Here is a 17,930-nt window from a genome sequence, read left to right on the forward strand (position 1 = left end):
GAGAGAGAGAGAGAGAGAGAGAGAGAGAGAGAGAGCGCAGGATTATTTTTTTCTGCTAGGAATGAAACTTAACCGTTCAAAATGATCAGGTGTTTGCTCCTCCTTTCACTCCACTGACAACGAGTTTAAAACCAGTTTGTTTTGACATAACTAAACAGCTACTAAGGAATTTGAGGAAGTTTCACATTAGGGTTTTTCTAAGTAAGTTAAGGAGATGTGCTGATGTTTGTAATATTTGCTTTTAAGGGAACCAATGTGCTGAATCAGTTGGCATTTTGTATTTAGTTAATAGGCCTTGGATACACTTGATGTAGAGCTAAAAGTTTATTGTTTGTGTATCAAAATCACAATTTAGACCTAGTAGAATTTTTTAAACTGCAAGGACAGCACACAGGAAATAACAACATTTCCTGGCAGATTTTATCACTTGTAGATAATCAACATTAATTTTGTGAGTTGGCCAAAGGACACAATAAAACTCTTGTCTGTTTCCTAGTTAATACATGCTCTATATGCCAAAGTCTGTCCAACCGAAGTTTGGTTTAAGATGATATCATTTTTAAATATGTTAAGACTGAAAGGACTGTGATTATTAGCCGTTTAGATAGGCCAACAGATTTGTGAACCCTTCTCCAGGAAAGTGATCTAATTGATTGCATTTGTCACATTCAATCAGGTAGTTAGCAACTAAGTTGTTAAAAAAGTGGAATTGCAATCTACAGGATTCTAGGCTGAAATACGGATTTAAGATATTTTAAATATTCATGTATGCTACATAACTGCATGTATTAGAGCGTACATGTTACTGTGTATTAGGAAGAGGAAGTGGGAACTCTTATTATAAAGTTCTGCTGGGTTGTGGTTGTTAAAGCTAGAGTTTGTCATTTCAAGTGTGTGAAGCTAATATTAGCTCAAGCACCTAAAGTGTTGAGCTTTGAAAAACAAGTCAAGACACAAAAAGTGAGTACTATAATACACAAAAATGTGCTATTGTGTGTCGTTTCTCTTTCCATTGTTTAGAAGTGAAGTGCAGCAATGGATGTGCCTGCATGCATGCATATGTGTGTGTACTCACCGTGTAGCAGTGAAAGTGTTATCCTCTCCTCCCCTGACCAGTGAACCGCTGAACCATCTATGGCTGCTTCAGGTTGTGGCAGAAGATGAGCCGGTAGTTCCTCATTGACGGACCGCTAATCCCTCTTGCAGGATTCCCTAGCTACACTGAGGGGAGACGGGAAGAAAAGAAAGTGGAGGGAGAAACAGAGGTGAGGGTGGAGACAGAGGCGAGGAGAAAAAAAAAAAAAAGATGTTTTTAGTAACAACCTCTAGTATGTTTAGAAACATGCCATGAGATACTTTCTTTTATAATAAAATGCTATAGTCCTTAAGCTGAACCACTTCCTGACACTTGCTGTTTAAGACCAGCTGTCAAGTGTTTATGGTGCATACGAAGAGATTACGTTTGTAGCAGCAGCAGCAGCAGGCGTTTCCTATAACACTTAGTATCATTTAGATGTTATCATATCTGCTGATCCTGCTTAATGATTCTGGTACTTATCAAATTCCTTTATAAATACTCATTATTATTTCAATATGAAAAAGAAATAAAAAGTATTAAAAGCAAAATGCACCTTTATTCTCAACAGCTTTAGGCTGCCATTATCAGTAATGTGTCAAAAATGACAATGAATTGTAATGAGCAGTGATACAAACTTAACTTATTAACCAATATAAAATTTATAAAATTGACCCTGCCAAGATAGTCACTGCAACATATAATGTAGGTACCAAAGGTCATTAACCAGTAAGCTGACTTCTTCTGTGTAGCAGTCACACACACTTCACTCCATCTTCGACTAAAAAACAGCCAGTGTGTTAAAATAAGCCAAAGAGAGGGTGCCGTTTACGGGAAGTCAAAGCTTAACAGAAAATCCAGGAAATAAGATGTTGCAGTACATGCTATGCTGTTTGAATATAACAAGATTTAACCACAGCAGTGACTACCTAATTAAAAAGAAATTAAAATTAGGGATGCCAATATTCGATATACCGATATGTTAACTCATTTTGGCCGATGCAGATATTTACACATCTTTTTTTATTTCACTGAAGTCTCTCCTGTACTACTTATACCCTATTACACTCATTTGTTGTAGAAACAGATATTAAACAAGACAAATAACATTTGATACTACCAAAAATGTATGTTTTTACAAATGCAGACATAGTAAATAAGTAAGTAAATTATTTCACTTGGGACAGGATTATATGTCAGTGCCACATTTTATTTTTATGTAAAACCATAAAAACCAAGCTTGATATATTTTCTGAGCTGCAAACAGCACTGTAACAGTGAGCTGTCAAAGTTGTCCAGACCGAAAAACCTCAGTCCTTAGGATGTGCTTTAAAGCATAACAAACTAGGGTGAAAAAAAATTCAGCTGATCGAGGGGATCACGTCTGCTGCTGTGGTTGTAGCTGAGCTAATATCCATTGTCAGCTGTTCATACTGCTCCAGCAAACTCCTCAGCATGTAAAATGTATTCTTTTAGACGAGAGATGGCATGTTGGAAGTGCTTAAAATGTCCTTCAATCATCCTCCCGATTGAAACGCGATGAAACGATGGGCACCGAAACGTGGTATTAGACGGGCCCGGGATGAACTGTTTATTACCAGGCTGCAGTCTCTGTCTGCTGTCTGTGTGTCGAATCCCCCACCCACCCACACACCAGGTTACGGCCGCAGTGGAGACGGTGAAGTGAAGGTAGCTCCAAACTACTCAAGTTGATGACAGCTAAACTTGGTACTTTAAGTACGTACTGTTACGGCAGAAAATTGTGTCCTCTTACATTTAATCTTTTATGTATGTTCTTTTACTATTATTATTATTATTTTTATGTATTGTGTTTTATCCTTAACCTTTCCTCTCCTATACTTCTTATGTTAGTCTGTCCACATTTACTAGGGTTTAGGTCAGAGATGTGGTGCTTTCCCTCTCTTGTTGTTGCTCTCCTCTCCTGGAATGTTCATTCAAGGCCGACAGAGGATCTCTGTTCCCCAAAACATAGAAACCTAGACTGTGTAAATGATGGTGCATCCCTTTTGTGCCATTTTGCAATAGAGCTGTCTTCCTCTTAAACAGTGAAAACCACCCAAACCATCGATGGTATGTTTGGCTCTAGCTGCCTGCACCCACGTCTGCGTGGCTCGATCCAGGCGCAGCAACATAACGTCCAGAGCGCGACAACAGCAGTGGCACATTTAACAGCATTGTTTGATTCTCGTCGGCTAAATCATCAGCCAAAATTTCATTTTCTGATAGGATTCCGATAATGAAAATATGCCCAATATCTGCGGATATTATATCGAATCGATATTTATCGTCAGAGACAATTTAGAGGAGACACGCCACTCCATCCCATCCTCAATACAACTCTATAGGGAAAGCCCGTAACGGTAAAGATGGCGGTTATCCCGCCCCTCCCGCTACAAAGCCAATCGTCTTTTAACAGCCAAAGCAGGAATCATATTTCAGCCAATCGTGTGGTTCCACTGACGTAAGGGTCTGAAAAAGTTTGACAACTTTGCCCCAAAATAAGGTTTAAAAAGCGTTTTTCCCGACTGGTTATACTTCTACTGCGCATGCGCGGAAGTGGTGACGCATGCGTAGTAGAAGTATAACCAGTTGGGAAAAACGCACTTTAAATCTTATTTTGGGGCAAAGTTGTTAAACTTTTTCAGTGATTATTATCAGATTTTAATAGTGATTCTCTGCTGATGTCCCGGGTACCAGTGAAAGTACAGATCTGGCTCTCTCCCCCCATTCATTTAGATAGAAGCCTGGTCTTGTTAGTCCGAAATAGCTGCCCAGAGGCGTTGCCAAGATGGCTGCTGAGTGGCAGGACTTGCCTAAAAGGACTTCGTTATCGTGCATTCATAAAAAAAAAAAAAATACACAAACATTCAGTACTGAAGAAGAAAGAAGAAAGACAAAAGAAGAAAGAAAAATGCAGAATCATGTTAAGATGCCAATGTAAAATGGCCACTTTAGCCGCATTCTTATAAATGCCTACAGACTACGCGCGGACAAGATTCAGCAAACTTATATTCATTGCAACACAGGGAATCAATGCAATAAATCAAGCAAATGCTTACTAAACCACATGCAAAATACATTTTCACAAACTGGATACAGATGAACAATGACACAAAATGAGGGCAAAGGGGTGGCTTCAAAAGATGTCTGTGAAGATCAGTCACCCAGATTTTAGTTATTCAAGAAGGGTAAAATCAGGAGCAACTGGACTGGCTGAGGATACTTGAAGACATTTCTCCTCCCATCCAAGAGGCTTCTTCAGGTCTAACTGAGTATAAGAGAAACTCGGGAGGATTTTCCACAAACACCACATCCCTGTGTTCTTTAAACCCAACAACACCCTAAGACAGATACTGGCCCACCCGAAAGACTGCACACCCAAACAGAAGAAAAGCAATCTAGTACATGCTGTCCAGTGCAGTGAGGAATGCACAGACCTATATATCAATCAATCAATCAAAATTTATTTATAGAGCACTTTAACAGCAATCACGAAGTTGCACAAAGTGCTGTACAGAGATTAAAAAAAGCAAACATCAATTTACAGGTTATCACATAAATATAATGTATACCGTTAAAACACTAACAAATGAGTTCCTCCAAGTGTCATCCTCGAAGGTCAAAAGCGAGATGGATGGGTTTTAAAATCAGACAGTGAGGAAGCCTGTCTAATGGTAAGAGGAAGGGCATTCCACAATTTCGGAGCTGCCACCGCAAAAATTTATTATTGCAAACACTTTTTTGTTTTTAACTGTGTTATGTCAAGGTTAGTAGACCCTAGTGCAGGACTAAGTGAATGAGGAGTTAGATAAAATTTACTGCGGGGTTACAAGGACGGGAAAAGCAGAAGATAAGGACGGTGCGTGCCGAATCGGGTTGGTGCCTGATGTGCCCAGCAGGTTAGAACCATAGGCTACCTACCTGAGAGTCTAGACTGAGAGGCTGAACTGAGCAGGTCCAGAGCAGAATACGTGAATATATTAGACAGACAGGCTTCCAAGTAGAGCAAACAAGATGAACGCTTTTTCCGGTAGGGACTAAAACATCACGTTATTATGCGTTATCACTTTTAACTTTTATTATAGCCTACTACATGATTCTTCAATTGGCCTAATATAATGATTTAAATGTGTTCATTATTCTGTTGTTTGTTTGTTTGTTGTAGCCTACAGTTTAAGCTACTGCTTAATTTTAAAATGTAGCCTATTTTACTTTTTTTTTTTTATCTATAATTAAATTAAGGATTGTAAAATGAATAAACCCCATAACTGCCACAGTCATCATTCTGTTTAAAGTGTTCTCACACAGCTGTGGGATTCATTTTGCTTTCCCTTTGATGTAAACTAGAGCTTTACGTTCTCTGCTCTGAATGGAGGTCAGGCAGCTATTCGAATATTCGAGTCCAGCCCTACTATGAATGCGTCTGTCTTTTCATGTTTGTGTCTCCTTCAAATGCTTGAGGAAAGCTAAAGCCTGTTTCATTCAGAAACCGAGGCCCTCCTTTCTCTTCATTTAATGTTTTTGGTGCTAAAGAATTAAGAATAAATGTTTCCTCTTTTTGTTTTCTGCACTATCTCCATTTTCTAAACCCCCTTTCCCTCATTCTCTTTACTTTCCTTCACCTTCTTCTCTCTCCTTTAATTTCGCTCACATCCTTCCTCTTTAATCTCATCCTCCTACGTCAAGGCTTGAGATGTGTGGCTGACGACTCAGCTGGAGGCAAGAACCAAACACAATAATTATACTGACACTGGTTAGGCTAGAAAGCTTTTCCACTGTGTGTGTGTCCTGCATGTAGAATGTGAGCAAACTGTCACTTTGAACTTGGGAGTGTGTGTGTTTATATATGTGCTTCATGGAGGTCAAGAGTGCAAAGTCAAGACTGTTTGTGTGTGTGTGTTAGGATAGTATAGTGAGTATATGGGAGATGGGATGAAAGGGGGAATGTGTGTTGGTGTGTGCTTGGAAAGAGAAACTGTACTTTGAGGCTGCCCCTGGCAACTTAAGCCTAGTTCACATTACATGATTCTAAGCCCGATTTGCCAGTCGGCGAGCTCAACGACCGTCAGGCTGTGATCGGGGGTACATCAGCGACTGATCTGCGGTCGCCAGTCGTTATGTGCGAACTACTCAACGACGCATCAAAACGGCTCCTTGACGCACTGCTGACACATCGCAGATGCCAGCCAGATATCTAGCATGCCAAATATCTGGAGGAGTCGGCCGACTCGACATCCACATCCAGCCAATGACAGCAGGCAGCTAGCAGAGCAGGCAGCTACTTTTTCCACTGCAAACACTTTTTATTCACCTCCAGCACTCTCTGTAGCTCAGATAATCCCTGCTACCTGCGTGTGCTAATCCATTCTTTCACCCATATTCTTTGTCTTTATAATTGCTATCTTTATAATAACAACAAACAACAGCTGTTTCGTGTGTAGGTTTGCGTCATTTCCCGTTTCACATTTCACGTGTGTTTTCTTGACAAAACGTGATTTGGAGACCAGCCATTGGGTGACACAGCTGTTGTCAGCTCGTATAGTGTGTGTGTGACCCCCTGTCATGTAGTGTGAACGCCAAAACAACTTCCAGACTCGGCAAGTTGTGTAGTCTGAACAGCATGGCGGACGGCCGACACCGAAAGTCACGTAGTCTGCACAAGCCTTTAGCTGCTCTACGTGGGAATATGGCCATGTGGTAAAATATTTAAAACATTACCTATGAGAGTGTTATGGAAACACACAAAAATGCAAGAGATGGAAAATGTAAGAGAAAATGAGAGGGGGTGAGGAAGAAGGAAAAATCTATTTGCTAGAGGTGCTACATAATTTTAGTTTAGTTCTTGAATAAGTCATTTATAATTTAAGTTATTTAAAAATGTTGAAAGCTAAAGTTAGCGTCCACAAAAAGTGAGAGAATCAATTAATTCTATGAATAAATGGTCAAACCATCACACACTCAGACTGTAAGTGTCTAAGACCAGATTGCCTTGACCTTTTTGGAAGTTTATTCCCCCTTTTCCCCAGGAGTAACTCTTCTGTTTTATATCACTGTCAGAGCCAATTGTTTATTTTAATCTTAAAATAGAGAGGGTTGACAAGGGAATTATTTGGTTTTGATAACAGGGTACCCCAAGGATTCTCAAAGTTAAATTTAAGACTTAAGACCTTTTTAATAGCACCTAGGATGAAATTTAATACTAACTTCACTGCCTTATAATGGAAAATCTGTATGAATTTTAAGCCCGAGAAAATTATTATTAAGTTACCTGAATTTAATAAAATATTTTTATTATTATACATTCATATTTAACACACTATAGCGTTTTGGGGTGTGTTTGTACTTTGATAAGATAAAATGAATCAAGGACGTCACTTTGTGTTGAAAAGTGGTGGGGACATAAGGGTTCAGATTAGGGGTGTGACGATACACTTGGCTCACATACACGATTTACAATATTGGGTTCACGAGAACAAGACAATTTAACATTATTTGATAAAATACGCAATGCTGAAATATAAAAATGGGTGTTCTGGGGGTCCCCTAGAACATTTTGAGCATTAAACACTTAATTTTCTGCATTCTGGAGACATTTTCTGCACCAATTTATGGTAGAATTGTCTTTATTTATATAAAGTGATTCAGGTGACAATTCAAAGAATATAATAGAAAGAATATAATGCAGCACTCAGCAGCTGTTTTTTTTAGCTTAAGAAACTTTTTTGAACAATGCACATTTGTTTCTTCTATCTTTAAATTGCATTGCATGTTTTCCTATTGTGCAAATAAATCTTTCTCAAATTATTTTCATTTGTTTATCTAACATTTCCTGTTGCAAGCCATTTTCACAAGATATTTAACAAATTCTTTTAAAAAAGTGATGGAGACATGTCCCCAGCATCCAGTGTAAATGACAACTATGAAATGAATACAATATTTGTGCACTAAGAAGTCTTAAGGGGTGAAATCAACAATACCAAGAAATTGTGTGGTATGAGTTGTTGCAATTACTTACACCTTGGCTAGATAAGGTAATGTAATGTAAAATAATATGCCAATTGCTTCAGTGATTATTAATTGTATTCTGTGTTTGCATCTAAGGCTGCATGAAAGTACAGTATTATATAGTATTGGCTTGAAGGCAGCGGGGATAAGGGCTCCAGTTTGGGTGATGTAAGTTTTATGTGCGTCAACGTTAGTTGGATGTTTCCATTCACATAACTTTACTCTACAACAGTGGCGCAACGCCGACACACAGACACCGTCTTCGTCTTATACACACCTGGCTCTCCGTTGCTGTTGTAACATTAACTGACCAGTAACCTGCAGCGGTTCTTCCAGCGCCGCTGTTCCATTAGCGCTCACCATAGTGCTGGCTCGCACGCCAATCCGCTTGTCACTGCCCTCAGCCTCAACCGCCAACTTGTCCATATCTCTGGCTTTCTGAATTTCAGACACTTGCCCATTCTCAGTCGACGAACTAGTGTTAGCAGCACGTCAGAGAAGTTTTGTTTTCTTTCCTGACAACTGACTGATAAGCACCAGAGCTGGATGCCAGAGCTCTTGCACCGCGAACACGCCACAGTACAGAGTGTAAAGCTAAACACTGACGTAAACAGGAACATTACCTGTACTGCCGTATAACATCAGAGTCACACCAAACGGAGTATATTATAAAGTCACATACACAAAATATTTACTTATGACGTTACGGCATTAATTTAATCCTACAAAAGGACAAGAAAAAATTTAAGACCCTGGTAAACAAAATTTTGGCCTTATTTTTGGAATATGAAATTTAAGATTTTGAAAATATTTTTAAGACCCCGCAGGTACCCTGGATAATGATGCTGTATCCAACACCAACCTTGCTTAAAGTAGTTTGTCTTCAACGTGTGTATTTGTCCAAAACAAAGCTCAATAATCACCTCTACATCAAGAGGAGCATTGTCACTGAGGTAAAATACTGAGTTAAGAGACACAATACTCCCTGTATGTCTTGATCCTTTTCTACAGGTGTCTGTCTCTCTCACCAAAAAGGATAAGGATAAAGAATTTGCTCTAATCTGTTAGAAGCATCTATTTTTGCAGAAACAGTTACATCACAAAACCATAACAGTACCCAAGACCCCAAACAATGTTCTATCAGCAAATATAATCAAGTAACAGATACGATTCCAGTCAGTAACAAACATTTTTTAGAGTTTTAGCAACTACCATGTGGATAAATAAAGTCCACTGCCATGGTATGAAAGCAGTAAGCTCCAAAAACTGCAGTCTGTGCAATGCTTCAAACGTTTCAGATACAAGGAAAAAGCTATTTAAACTATTTTAGGTACAACGGAAAAACAAAGAGCCAAATCATTTACCATCTATTCAGTCCAAACTTTTTATTTGGTATGAAAATGAAAGTAAAGAAAATCCACAGATCCCACTAAATCCTGATACTAACATTTGCTTTGTCTTTTAAATATATTGTTTAATATAAAATCTAAATCCTTGTCAGGACCTTTTAGGTACACTAAATGTTATTACTGCGTTTGGTGGGACAGCGATGATTCATCGCGAGTTAAGGTTTTAGTGGTATTCAGTTCAGCAGCACACACATTTACAGCCTGTAAATAAACTACTTTTTAAGCTCCTTATGTAATTTAGTACATATATTTCCAAGCAGATGTACAAGGTTGCTCATAAATTCATAAATCCATACATACATTTCTATAATGGATGGCTCCAAAGAAGACTGAAACCTCAGGAGCGATTCAGCTACATCAAAGAAAAATAAGACTTTTAACCTTTCTTAAGCACAGGCAGCACTGAGGTGAGGAAAATCAGTTCCTGCCTTAAATGGCCCTGGTCTGCCCTCCTCTTAGTTTTTTGGTCAAACCATAAGTATTAGAGAAACCTAACACATTGCTTTCCACCTGTAAGCTACAAGGTTTTTGAGAGGTTTTTTTGGCACAGGGTAGGGCTGTCGCGATAACCCCAAAATTGAAATACAGTGCTATTGGTCAAGCCTACCGCGGAGGATGGCAAGCACCACAACAACTGCAATGTTCATACTGTACACTTCAGGGCGTGTTAAATTAATAAAATGAGTGCTTCAAAAGTTCCACAACCGTAATGAGCTCTCTAACGGTTCAAGGATGGATCGCCGTGGGCTGTACGTGACCCGACTACAAACTCTGAAGTTGTAAGTGTTGCCGTCTTTTGTGTTGTTATTTTAAAAGTTAGCTAACTTGGCGTTAGCATATTGCGCGGCTAATGTGGTTAGTACACTCAGCGATGTTGGACTAACGTTGTGATCCTGACGGACAGTCCAGAGAAACTGGACAGTAAGCCTCATTTGACTCTTACTAACTAAGGAGCGTAGTGTGTCGGAAGCCTTTTCATGTTGCTTTCTGTGGAAATTTAGTTATAACGTTACTACAGCGCAGTGGTTAACTGTGGACAGCCATTCTGCTCCACACCGGCGAGCGTGTGTGCGCGCGTGCGTTGCTACGGTATGTAAATAGACTTGATAGACACGCCCTGAAGGTAATGATATAGCTACGTCTGAAAAAGACACCGTCAAACTACAAAAAATTGTTTGCTTGGCAATGTTGTTGACTGGCACGCATCAGCTAGCTTGCTCAGGCCATAAAGGCCTTAAAGCTGCTGTTAGCGGCTCACTGTGCAGTGAGGTGACAGATATAGACTCTCTTACTACACTCTATTTGGCACCAAATTACTTCATTGATGAAAAATGCGATAATACCGCATAACGCCGTTGAGCCCCAACATATTGCCGCGGTGGAAATTACTTCACCGCTACAGCCCTAGGACAGGGTTTATATTAGTTCAAATTGATTTGACCAATACATTAGTATGATTCACTGGTACACAAACAGCATGACGGGAGTAGGCAGGAAAGACCGTCCTGCCAACATGGAGGAAGCTTTCAGTTAAGAAGGGTCATAGCATCACAGTATTTTTTCTGCACAATAGCTAACAGAGCTTCTTTTTGGTATGATTCACATTCAGCAGGGCTAGTAAAAAAAAGAGAATCAGACGCACTGCAACCTCCACTAGTCAGTCTACTAGCACTACCTGGGTACACATCATATGGTTCCCAGTTTCACCATAGATTGAGAACAGACCATGACTATTATTTTACATCTCTATGTGGAACATACGTTGTGCCACTGTGTGTTGTCTTTCCTCCTGCTATGTCTCTCTCTCTCTCGGTCTCTGTAAATAATATTGCAAAGATGTGGTCTAGACCTGTAACACGAAAAGTGCAATGAGATACCCTGTTAAGAATTGGCACTATAAATAAGATTGAACTGAACTGAGGTATTGCTTTGGCCTGGTGTGTCATGGCCTCTAATCTACTTCTGCCTTTGTAGGGATAAAAGCACATATGAACTCCACTAAACCTGAGCATGGTGTTGCAGGCTGAATAGTTGAACCTTTTTTCATGTTTTCTATTTCTTAAGCTTATTAAATGGGGGTTTCAGAAGTCTTATGTTTGCACATAAAGATTGCGGAGTCCTCTAAAGGCATTCTTCAGCCCCTATTCTTTCCAAAACCAACTGAACTGGCACCGCTAGGTCCTAAGCCTCTTTAAAAGCTAGAAAATCCCACCATTAGAAAAATTCTTGTATTGGGTCAGGGCCCATACTACTGAAACCAAAGGTAGCACAAACCAGCAAACTGAGTGTATTAAAAACCTTCTACATATTGTTGAATATAATGATTATTAATGTCAACAATTTGAGGGACTATAGAGCACAGCACCATAGTGCATACACCTTTGAGCAAAGGTGGCCTGGTTACATCCAAGCTCAAACACTTGAGGGATGAGGACAATGACACTAGGAGATTAGGACACTCAATGTGACCCAACCAGTGCCTTGTCTGCCATGAAAACTTATCCTGAAAGGCCTCTGTAGCGAGGATTTGGTTGGTAATGGAACAGTCTAGAATGGCTCTGTCTGTGTTTCTGTCTGTCTGTCTGTGTGTCTTAATCCCAGATACCATGCTTGACAACCTCCTGCTCAACAATGAGGGTCATTGTTAGACGGGAAACAGAGACACATAAGGCAGTAAGGCGATGAGAGAGAAAGAAAACGTAAATGAAAGGGAGAAAGAGAAAACTGTGGGACCAGAAGGGAAAGGGGCCAACGGATCATATGAGAACAAGACGTTTAAAAGGGAGACATAGCTAATGTCTGGTACACACTAGAGGATTTTCAAATCTTAATGATTTTAAAAATGTGGGATACCAAAGACGTAACAACAGAATTAACATATTTGTTCATATTTTAATCTTAAAAACACACACACCAGACAATTTAGTTAAGACGGACGACTACACACTTGGCATTCATACTAAATGCTTTTAGTGCCGTCTCCGGGGACTTGGGATCTCATAGAAGCATGTCTGATCAAACATGACTTCAGTCATAAACAATCATGTCGTCGTCAGCTGGTTGCACTTGAGTGTGCTATGTTATGCACAGAAAAAAAAGTAAAGCTGTGGATGAACTTGTGGCTGAGAAGAGGGAATCAGCATGATTAGATAGCGAGAGCAAATACACAACACGTTGGTGACGCTTTCCGGTCAGCTCGCTCCCATTGGCTATTGCGGGTTACAGACGGAGGCGCTGCGATTTCGATTCGGAAATATAACCCAGTCGGTGACCTTAAGGATTATATCTGTAAACCCCTCACACTAATTTAATTTATGACTTTAGCTACATTCCTGATGCTGTAAGTGTAAAACTTCTGGTTTTGTAATCCTAACAAGTGTTAAAGAAACCGCAGATAGGTGCATGCAATTCTGAACAGTCTTAACTTAAGCTAAATGGTAAAGATTAAGTTCATATTTTACTATGAGAAAATCATCTCGCTGAACTTTCAAGAGACAGAAGGGACAAAGATAAACTATGTGAAAAAACATAGCGGGTATGATTTGGCTCCTTGTTTGTTCAAATAGCTTGTATCTGAAATGTTGCACAGACTGCAGTTTTCAGAATTCACAGCTTTCATACCAAGGGACCAATTCTATTGCCACGTGTTAGCTGCCAACATCTGAACAAAAAACGCTTGTTATTGGCAAAACTTAGATATATGTCTGGTATGGAAACAGACCTATTTGGAAATATGTACCTCTCTTAATTCACAGTAGGTTTTCAGTAACGGTTGTACCACAGCTGTGGCAGCAGTAAATTTAAATAAGCCTACTATACATCAGATTTCCATTGGTTTCCAAAAGCGGCAGAGTTCATACAGGAACCCAACAGCAGCCTGCAGGGTTCCAGCATTTAAAGCAAGTGTCCTTTAACAGAAAGGTCACAGGTTCAATACCTGTAATACTGTTTGTCCTTGTGAAGTATGCTTTAGGGAAACATTTAACCTGATTACCGTTCACTCATTCTACATCAAACCATTAAATTAACGGAATACTAAACATAGCGATAAAACAAAGAGGACATATTTGGGGAAGACACACTCACTAAAAGAATATCAACAAAAACATACGTTGATGTCCTGAATAATGTCATTTGAAATGAAGGATCCCTTTCCGCATTTGTTCAATTACTGAAATTGCAGCCTGTACATCAACAAATGGAAGAGTACATTTATATTTCAGACATTTTTATATGCATCACATATGACAACAAAAACCCTGTTATGATTAATCTGTGATCTGCCAAATAGCCTCAGCTCCATTAAAACAAAGTGCAACAACCACAAAGAAGATAAAATATTCACGAGGTTATAAATATAATATAAATAATCAGCAAATTTCATCCAACTTGCATCACGTTGTGAAATCCCCAAAATAAAAGAGATCAAAGCAGTGTAACTCTGCAAATTCTATCACCACTGGCCAAACTGTCATGGTCAACCAAAATCAGGGAAGCAGAAAGTGACTGACAGAAAGGTCCGACAGCGGGAGACCACTTCTGAAGGTAAGATCGATCAGATTTCTGCCTCAAAGCCTACAAACCCCAGGAGGTAAAAAAACAAAACAAAAAAGCTAAAATGAATGTTTCAAAGATTATTAAATGTATTTTAGTTGAACAAGTTAAAACAAAAAAATAATAGACAACATTCTTTGCTCACAAACAAACAAATCTCCAGATTTGTGAGTAGATTGACTCTGTTGACTTAAAATCTTAAAAAGGTCAAACAAGCTGAAAACCACCTCGGGCCAACTCTGAGGAACCCACTGAACCTGCTGAACTCTCTGATTTAAATCTCTACAAAACAACCAGTGTGAGAATGAATGTCTGATATTTCACTCAAACAGAACTTTTTTTTCTTGGAAATTATGCTTGAAAAAGTTGGGGGGTGTATTATATTTGAGGACTAGATAATTACATGCTCACTACATCAGATATGTTTTTTGAAAAGAGACAGTATTATCAACTCCTTCAGCGAGTGTTGCATTATGAGTTGTTTGTAGGCTCATTGTTGCTAGGCTAGCATCAGTTTATAGCACATCTTTTTGAGTTAATCATCCTTAAAAGTGTTTCGTAAAGCTAAAGGCTGGTGTAAAGTGCTTTGGACTTGTTTTGTTCATGGACGAAATACATTCACACCAAGCAAAAACAAATCGAAAGTGTCTTCAGACAGAAGCCACAGAAATGGGCCGTGAACTCAATCATCACATTTGTCGAGCAGCCCAGATTTACCACTATCGTGCATAGACAAAAAAAGACTAATTTTGAACGCTATCAAGAGCCTGACAGGCAGGGTGCAAAATTAGCACCAGCCAAATGCTGTGCGATGGTACTGCAAACGATGTTAATCTATTGAATGGCTGGTTCACTTTAAGCATCCACTAGCCATTGCCTGGTGGACAAAAAAGTTAACTTTGCACCCTGCTGACAGGAAACAGCGAGTATGTGACTGAGCCAATATAGTGTGTGCGCGCGTGTGTGTGTGTGTGTGTGTGTGTGTGTGTGTGTGTGTGTGTGTGTAGGACACGATACGGTGCACCAAATACGACTTAGCTTGAATCCTGGAACCTGGATACATACTACCAGAGACATTTTATAGAGGAGAAACGCCAATCAATCACATCAATACAACTCTATGGGGAAAGATGGCGGTTATCCCATCCCTCCCACTAGAAAGCCAATCATCTGTTTTTAACAGACGAAGCGGGAAACATATTTCAGCCAATCGTGTGGTTCTACTTACGTAAGCGTCTGTTTTATTTCTACTGTGCATGCGTGGAAGTGTTGACACATGCTTAGAAGTATAACCGGTTGGGAAAAATGCTTTTTACACCTTATTTTAGGGCAAAGTCATCAAACTTTTTCAGCAATTTTTATTAGATTTTACTGCTGATTCTATTCATGTAGTTTTTATGTCCCAGTGACCAGTAAAAGTGCAGTTCTGGCCCTCTCCCCATTCATTCAGAGGAGCCTGGTCTTGTTAGTCCGAAACAGCTGCCCGGAGGCGTTGCCAAGATGGCGGCCAAGTGGCATGACTTGCCTATAATGACTTTGATATTACTCATAATGTATCACCTCATGGAAGTGATGTTAATTTTCAACTAATAGCCGGCCATCTAGGGTGCTTAACTGCCTGGCAAGAAACCACTAACAGGAAGTCTATAAATAACCTGCTTAACATGAAGATGGTGTTTTTAGTCGTATCAGTCCCATGTGTACAAAACATTAATAGATTTTAAATAATAAAATGTTGCAAATGAAAGCCTGCAGCATACCCATACACAGAGAGGAAATGCGACTATTAAAAACCCACAAACACACAAGATGATGGTTAGGTGTTTGCTTGTGCACATATTAAGCAGTGTGCCATTAACACTGAGCCCTCCTGCTTCACTTGTGGCAGTAAGCCAGAGGAGTAATGGCCGCCATAACAGTAAGGTCAACGGTAAATAAACAATGTGTAGTCAATATGCAAAACATTAGGAGAAAAAGTTGGTATTTAACCATATCAACAGTTTCTAACTTTCCTTACACATGTAGCATTAACTTACTGTATTCTTTTATATATGTTTCTCCAACTAGGAATTTTAATGTGTCTTTCTATATTTTACTGTGGCTCTTAACCACATCTTAGACACGCAAGCATAATGGGGATTAACATGCAGAAATGTGCAGGTCAATGTTAAGAAGTCAGCCTTATTCATGCATTGAATTCATGATTTCCTACACATGCAGATACAGGCAGATATCAGCAGATCAAGTCAGGCTGAAAGGCGTGGATGTAGATGGATGAAAGGAAAAATAAGAGGAGAAGAGACTGCGTTATGGAGAACAAAAGGGCATCAGAAGATGACAGAGGAAGATTAGAGGAGAGAAAGCAGCGGGGAGAAAGAAAGTGACAGGAAAAAAAGAGTAAGTGATGTAAAGAGAGACAGAGCTAGAGAAAAGAATCAGAGGTAGTAAAGGCAGTGTTTGCCCTTGAATCAGTAGCATCAGTTTGCTGCCCTAGCCTAGTTTAGCTGCTCCTCCCAGGCTACCCCTGTCAGTGATAAATTAATAAGCACGTCTTCAGGGGACATGGGCTTTTTTAGGCCTCGTTATCTCTCTCTCTAGCAGCACAATACTACCTTTATTTGTTTTGAAGACGTAGGGAACACCCAACAAAAATAAGGACTCCTTTTAGAGACCTGTTCTTATCCAACTATAAGTTCAGACTGAATTTTCTTCGACTGGATTTTCTTTGAAGCCTAAAGAATATTCTGATGAAATCCTGCCGAGGGGGAGAACAGAGCTTAAGGTTGTTCCTTGTACCAATCTAGACTACCATATTTGTTATACAGCTAAAATAATTTATCAAATTGCTGGGGGAAAAACTGTTTCTGTTTCCAGGTTCACAAACGTGACGATTTGCTGCTTTTCTTTACTTTCTACAATTTTGGACAGTCACTCGAATACAAAAAAGCAATCTGAAGACTTCAATTTATGGTTAAATTAAGAAATTTCAGATATTTCATAGACCAAAGAATTAATTAATTTATCTGCAGAGACGTTGCTAATAAAATAATAATTTACTACATTCATCTAAAAAGAAACAAAATGCCAGGGTACCAACGCCCTTATCAACATTGCACTTTCTATGCATTAGGGCTGGGCGATATGACCAAATGTTATCACGATAAAAAATTTCATATCATTCGATATTGATAATTATCACAATAAATATCAAAGCATTACTTCTTTCAAGTTTAAAGGGTGATTTTTGCTCCTGAGTGAAATTTGAAGAAACCAGATGTTTAATTGTGGTTTTAGACTATTCTTTATGGTCAGAAGATGACAAACACTGCCAGAGGACAAACAGTGGATCACTTAACAAATATGAGGTAGAACATTCAACACAATTATGATAAAATCTTTTTTCAGCAAATATGCATGAGAAAAATTAAGTAAAATCTTTTTTAGGCCCTTTTCCTCAACAAAATAAATATCTTAATAGAAAAATTAAGTGCTAATTTGTTTGCGAGTCCCATTTGATATATTGTTATTGAGGAACATTTATATCACAATAAAAATAATCATTAATAATCATTATTGTTTTATTCCCCAACCCTACTATGCATACTGGACAATTTCACCCCAGTACAACAAAAGTTTTCTGCAGCTGGACACTATGGGCTTCCACTACTGGGGTTTAGTGACCTGCTTAATTGCATTTGCTAAAGGAGGAGAGAATTTCTCTGAACTGGTGATCTAAAGTAACAATCTTTAAGATTATCATATAAATAATTACGTCCCTATCTATCACTGAATGAGGTAACATAGTGGTAATTGAGCCTATGGCCCACTGATGAAAGTATTGCAATATTAACATATTTGCAATATTA

At 39.0% G+C, this 17,930-nt stretch overlaps 1 protein-coding gene across 4 annotated transcripts in view; it reads right to left on the bottom strand.

The window, feature by feature from the left end:
* Nucleotides 1-17,930, bottom strand: part of fam13b (family with sequence similarity 13 member B) — an 86,148-nt gene that overhangs the window by 58,728 nt on the left and 9,490 nt on the right. For 3 of the 4 annotated variants that reach the window (XM_046029810.1, XM_046029807.1, XM_046029811.1), the window contains exon 2: nucleotides 1,076-1,221. The gene's annotated coding sequence lies outside the window, so the exon portion shown is untranslated. The remainder of the gene's footprint in view (nucleotides 1-1,075; nucleotides 1,222-17,930) is intronic. The other variant, XM_046029808.1, reaches the window with a different exon arrangement.

The sequence above is a fragment of the Micropterus dolomieu genome, linkage group LG19, assembly GCF_021292245.1.
Source record: "Micropterus dolomieu isolate WLL.071019.BEF.003 ecotype Adirondacks linkage group LG19, ASM2129224v1, whole genome shotgun sequence".
Lineage (NCBI taxonomy): Eukaryota > Metazoa > Chordata > Actinopteri > Centrarchiformes > Centrarchidae > Micropterus > Micropterus dolomieu.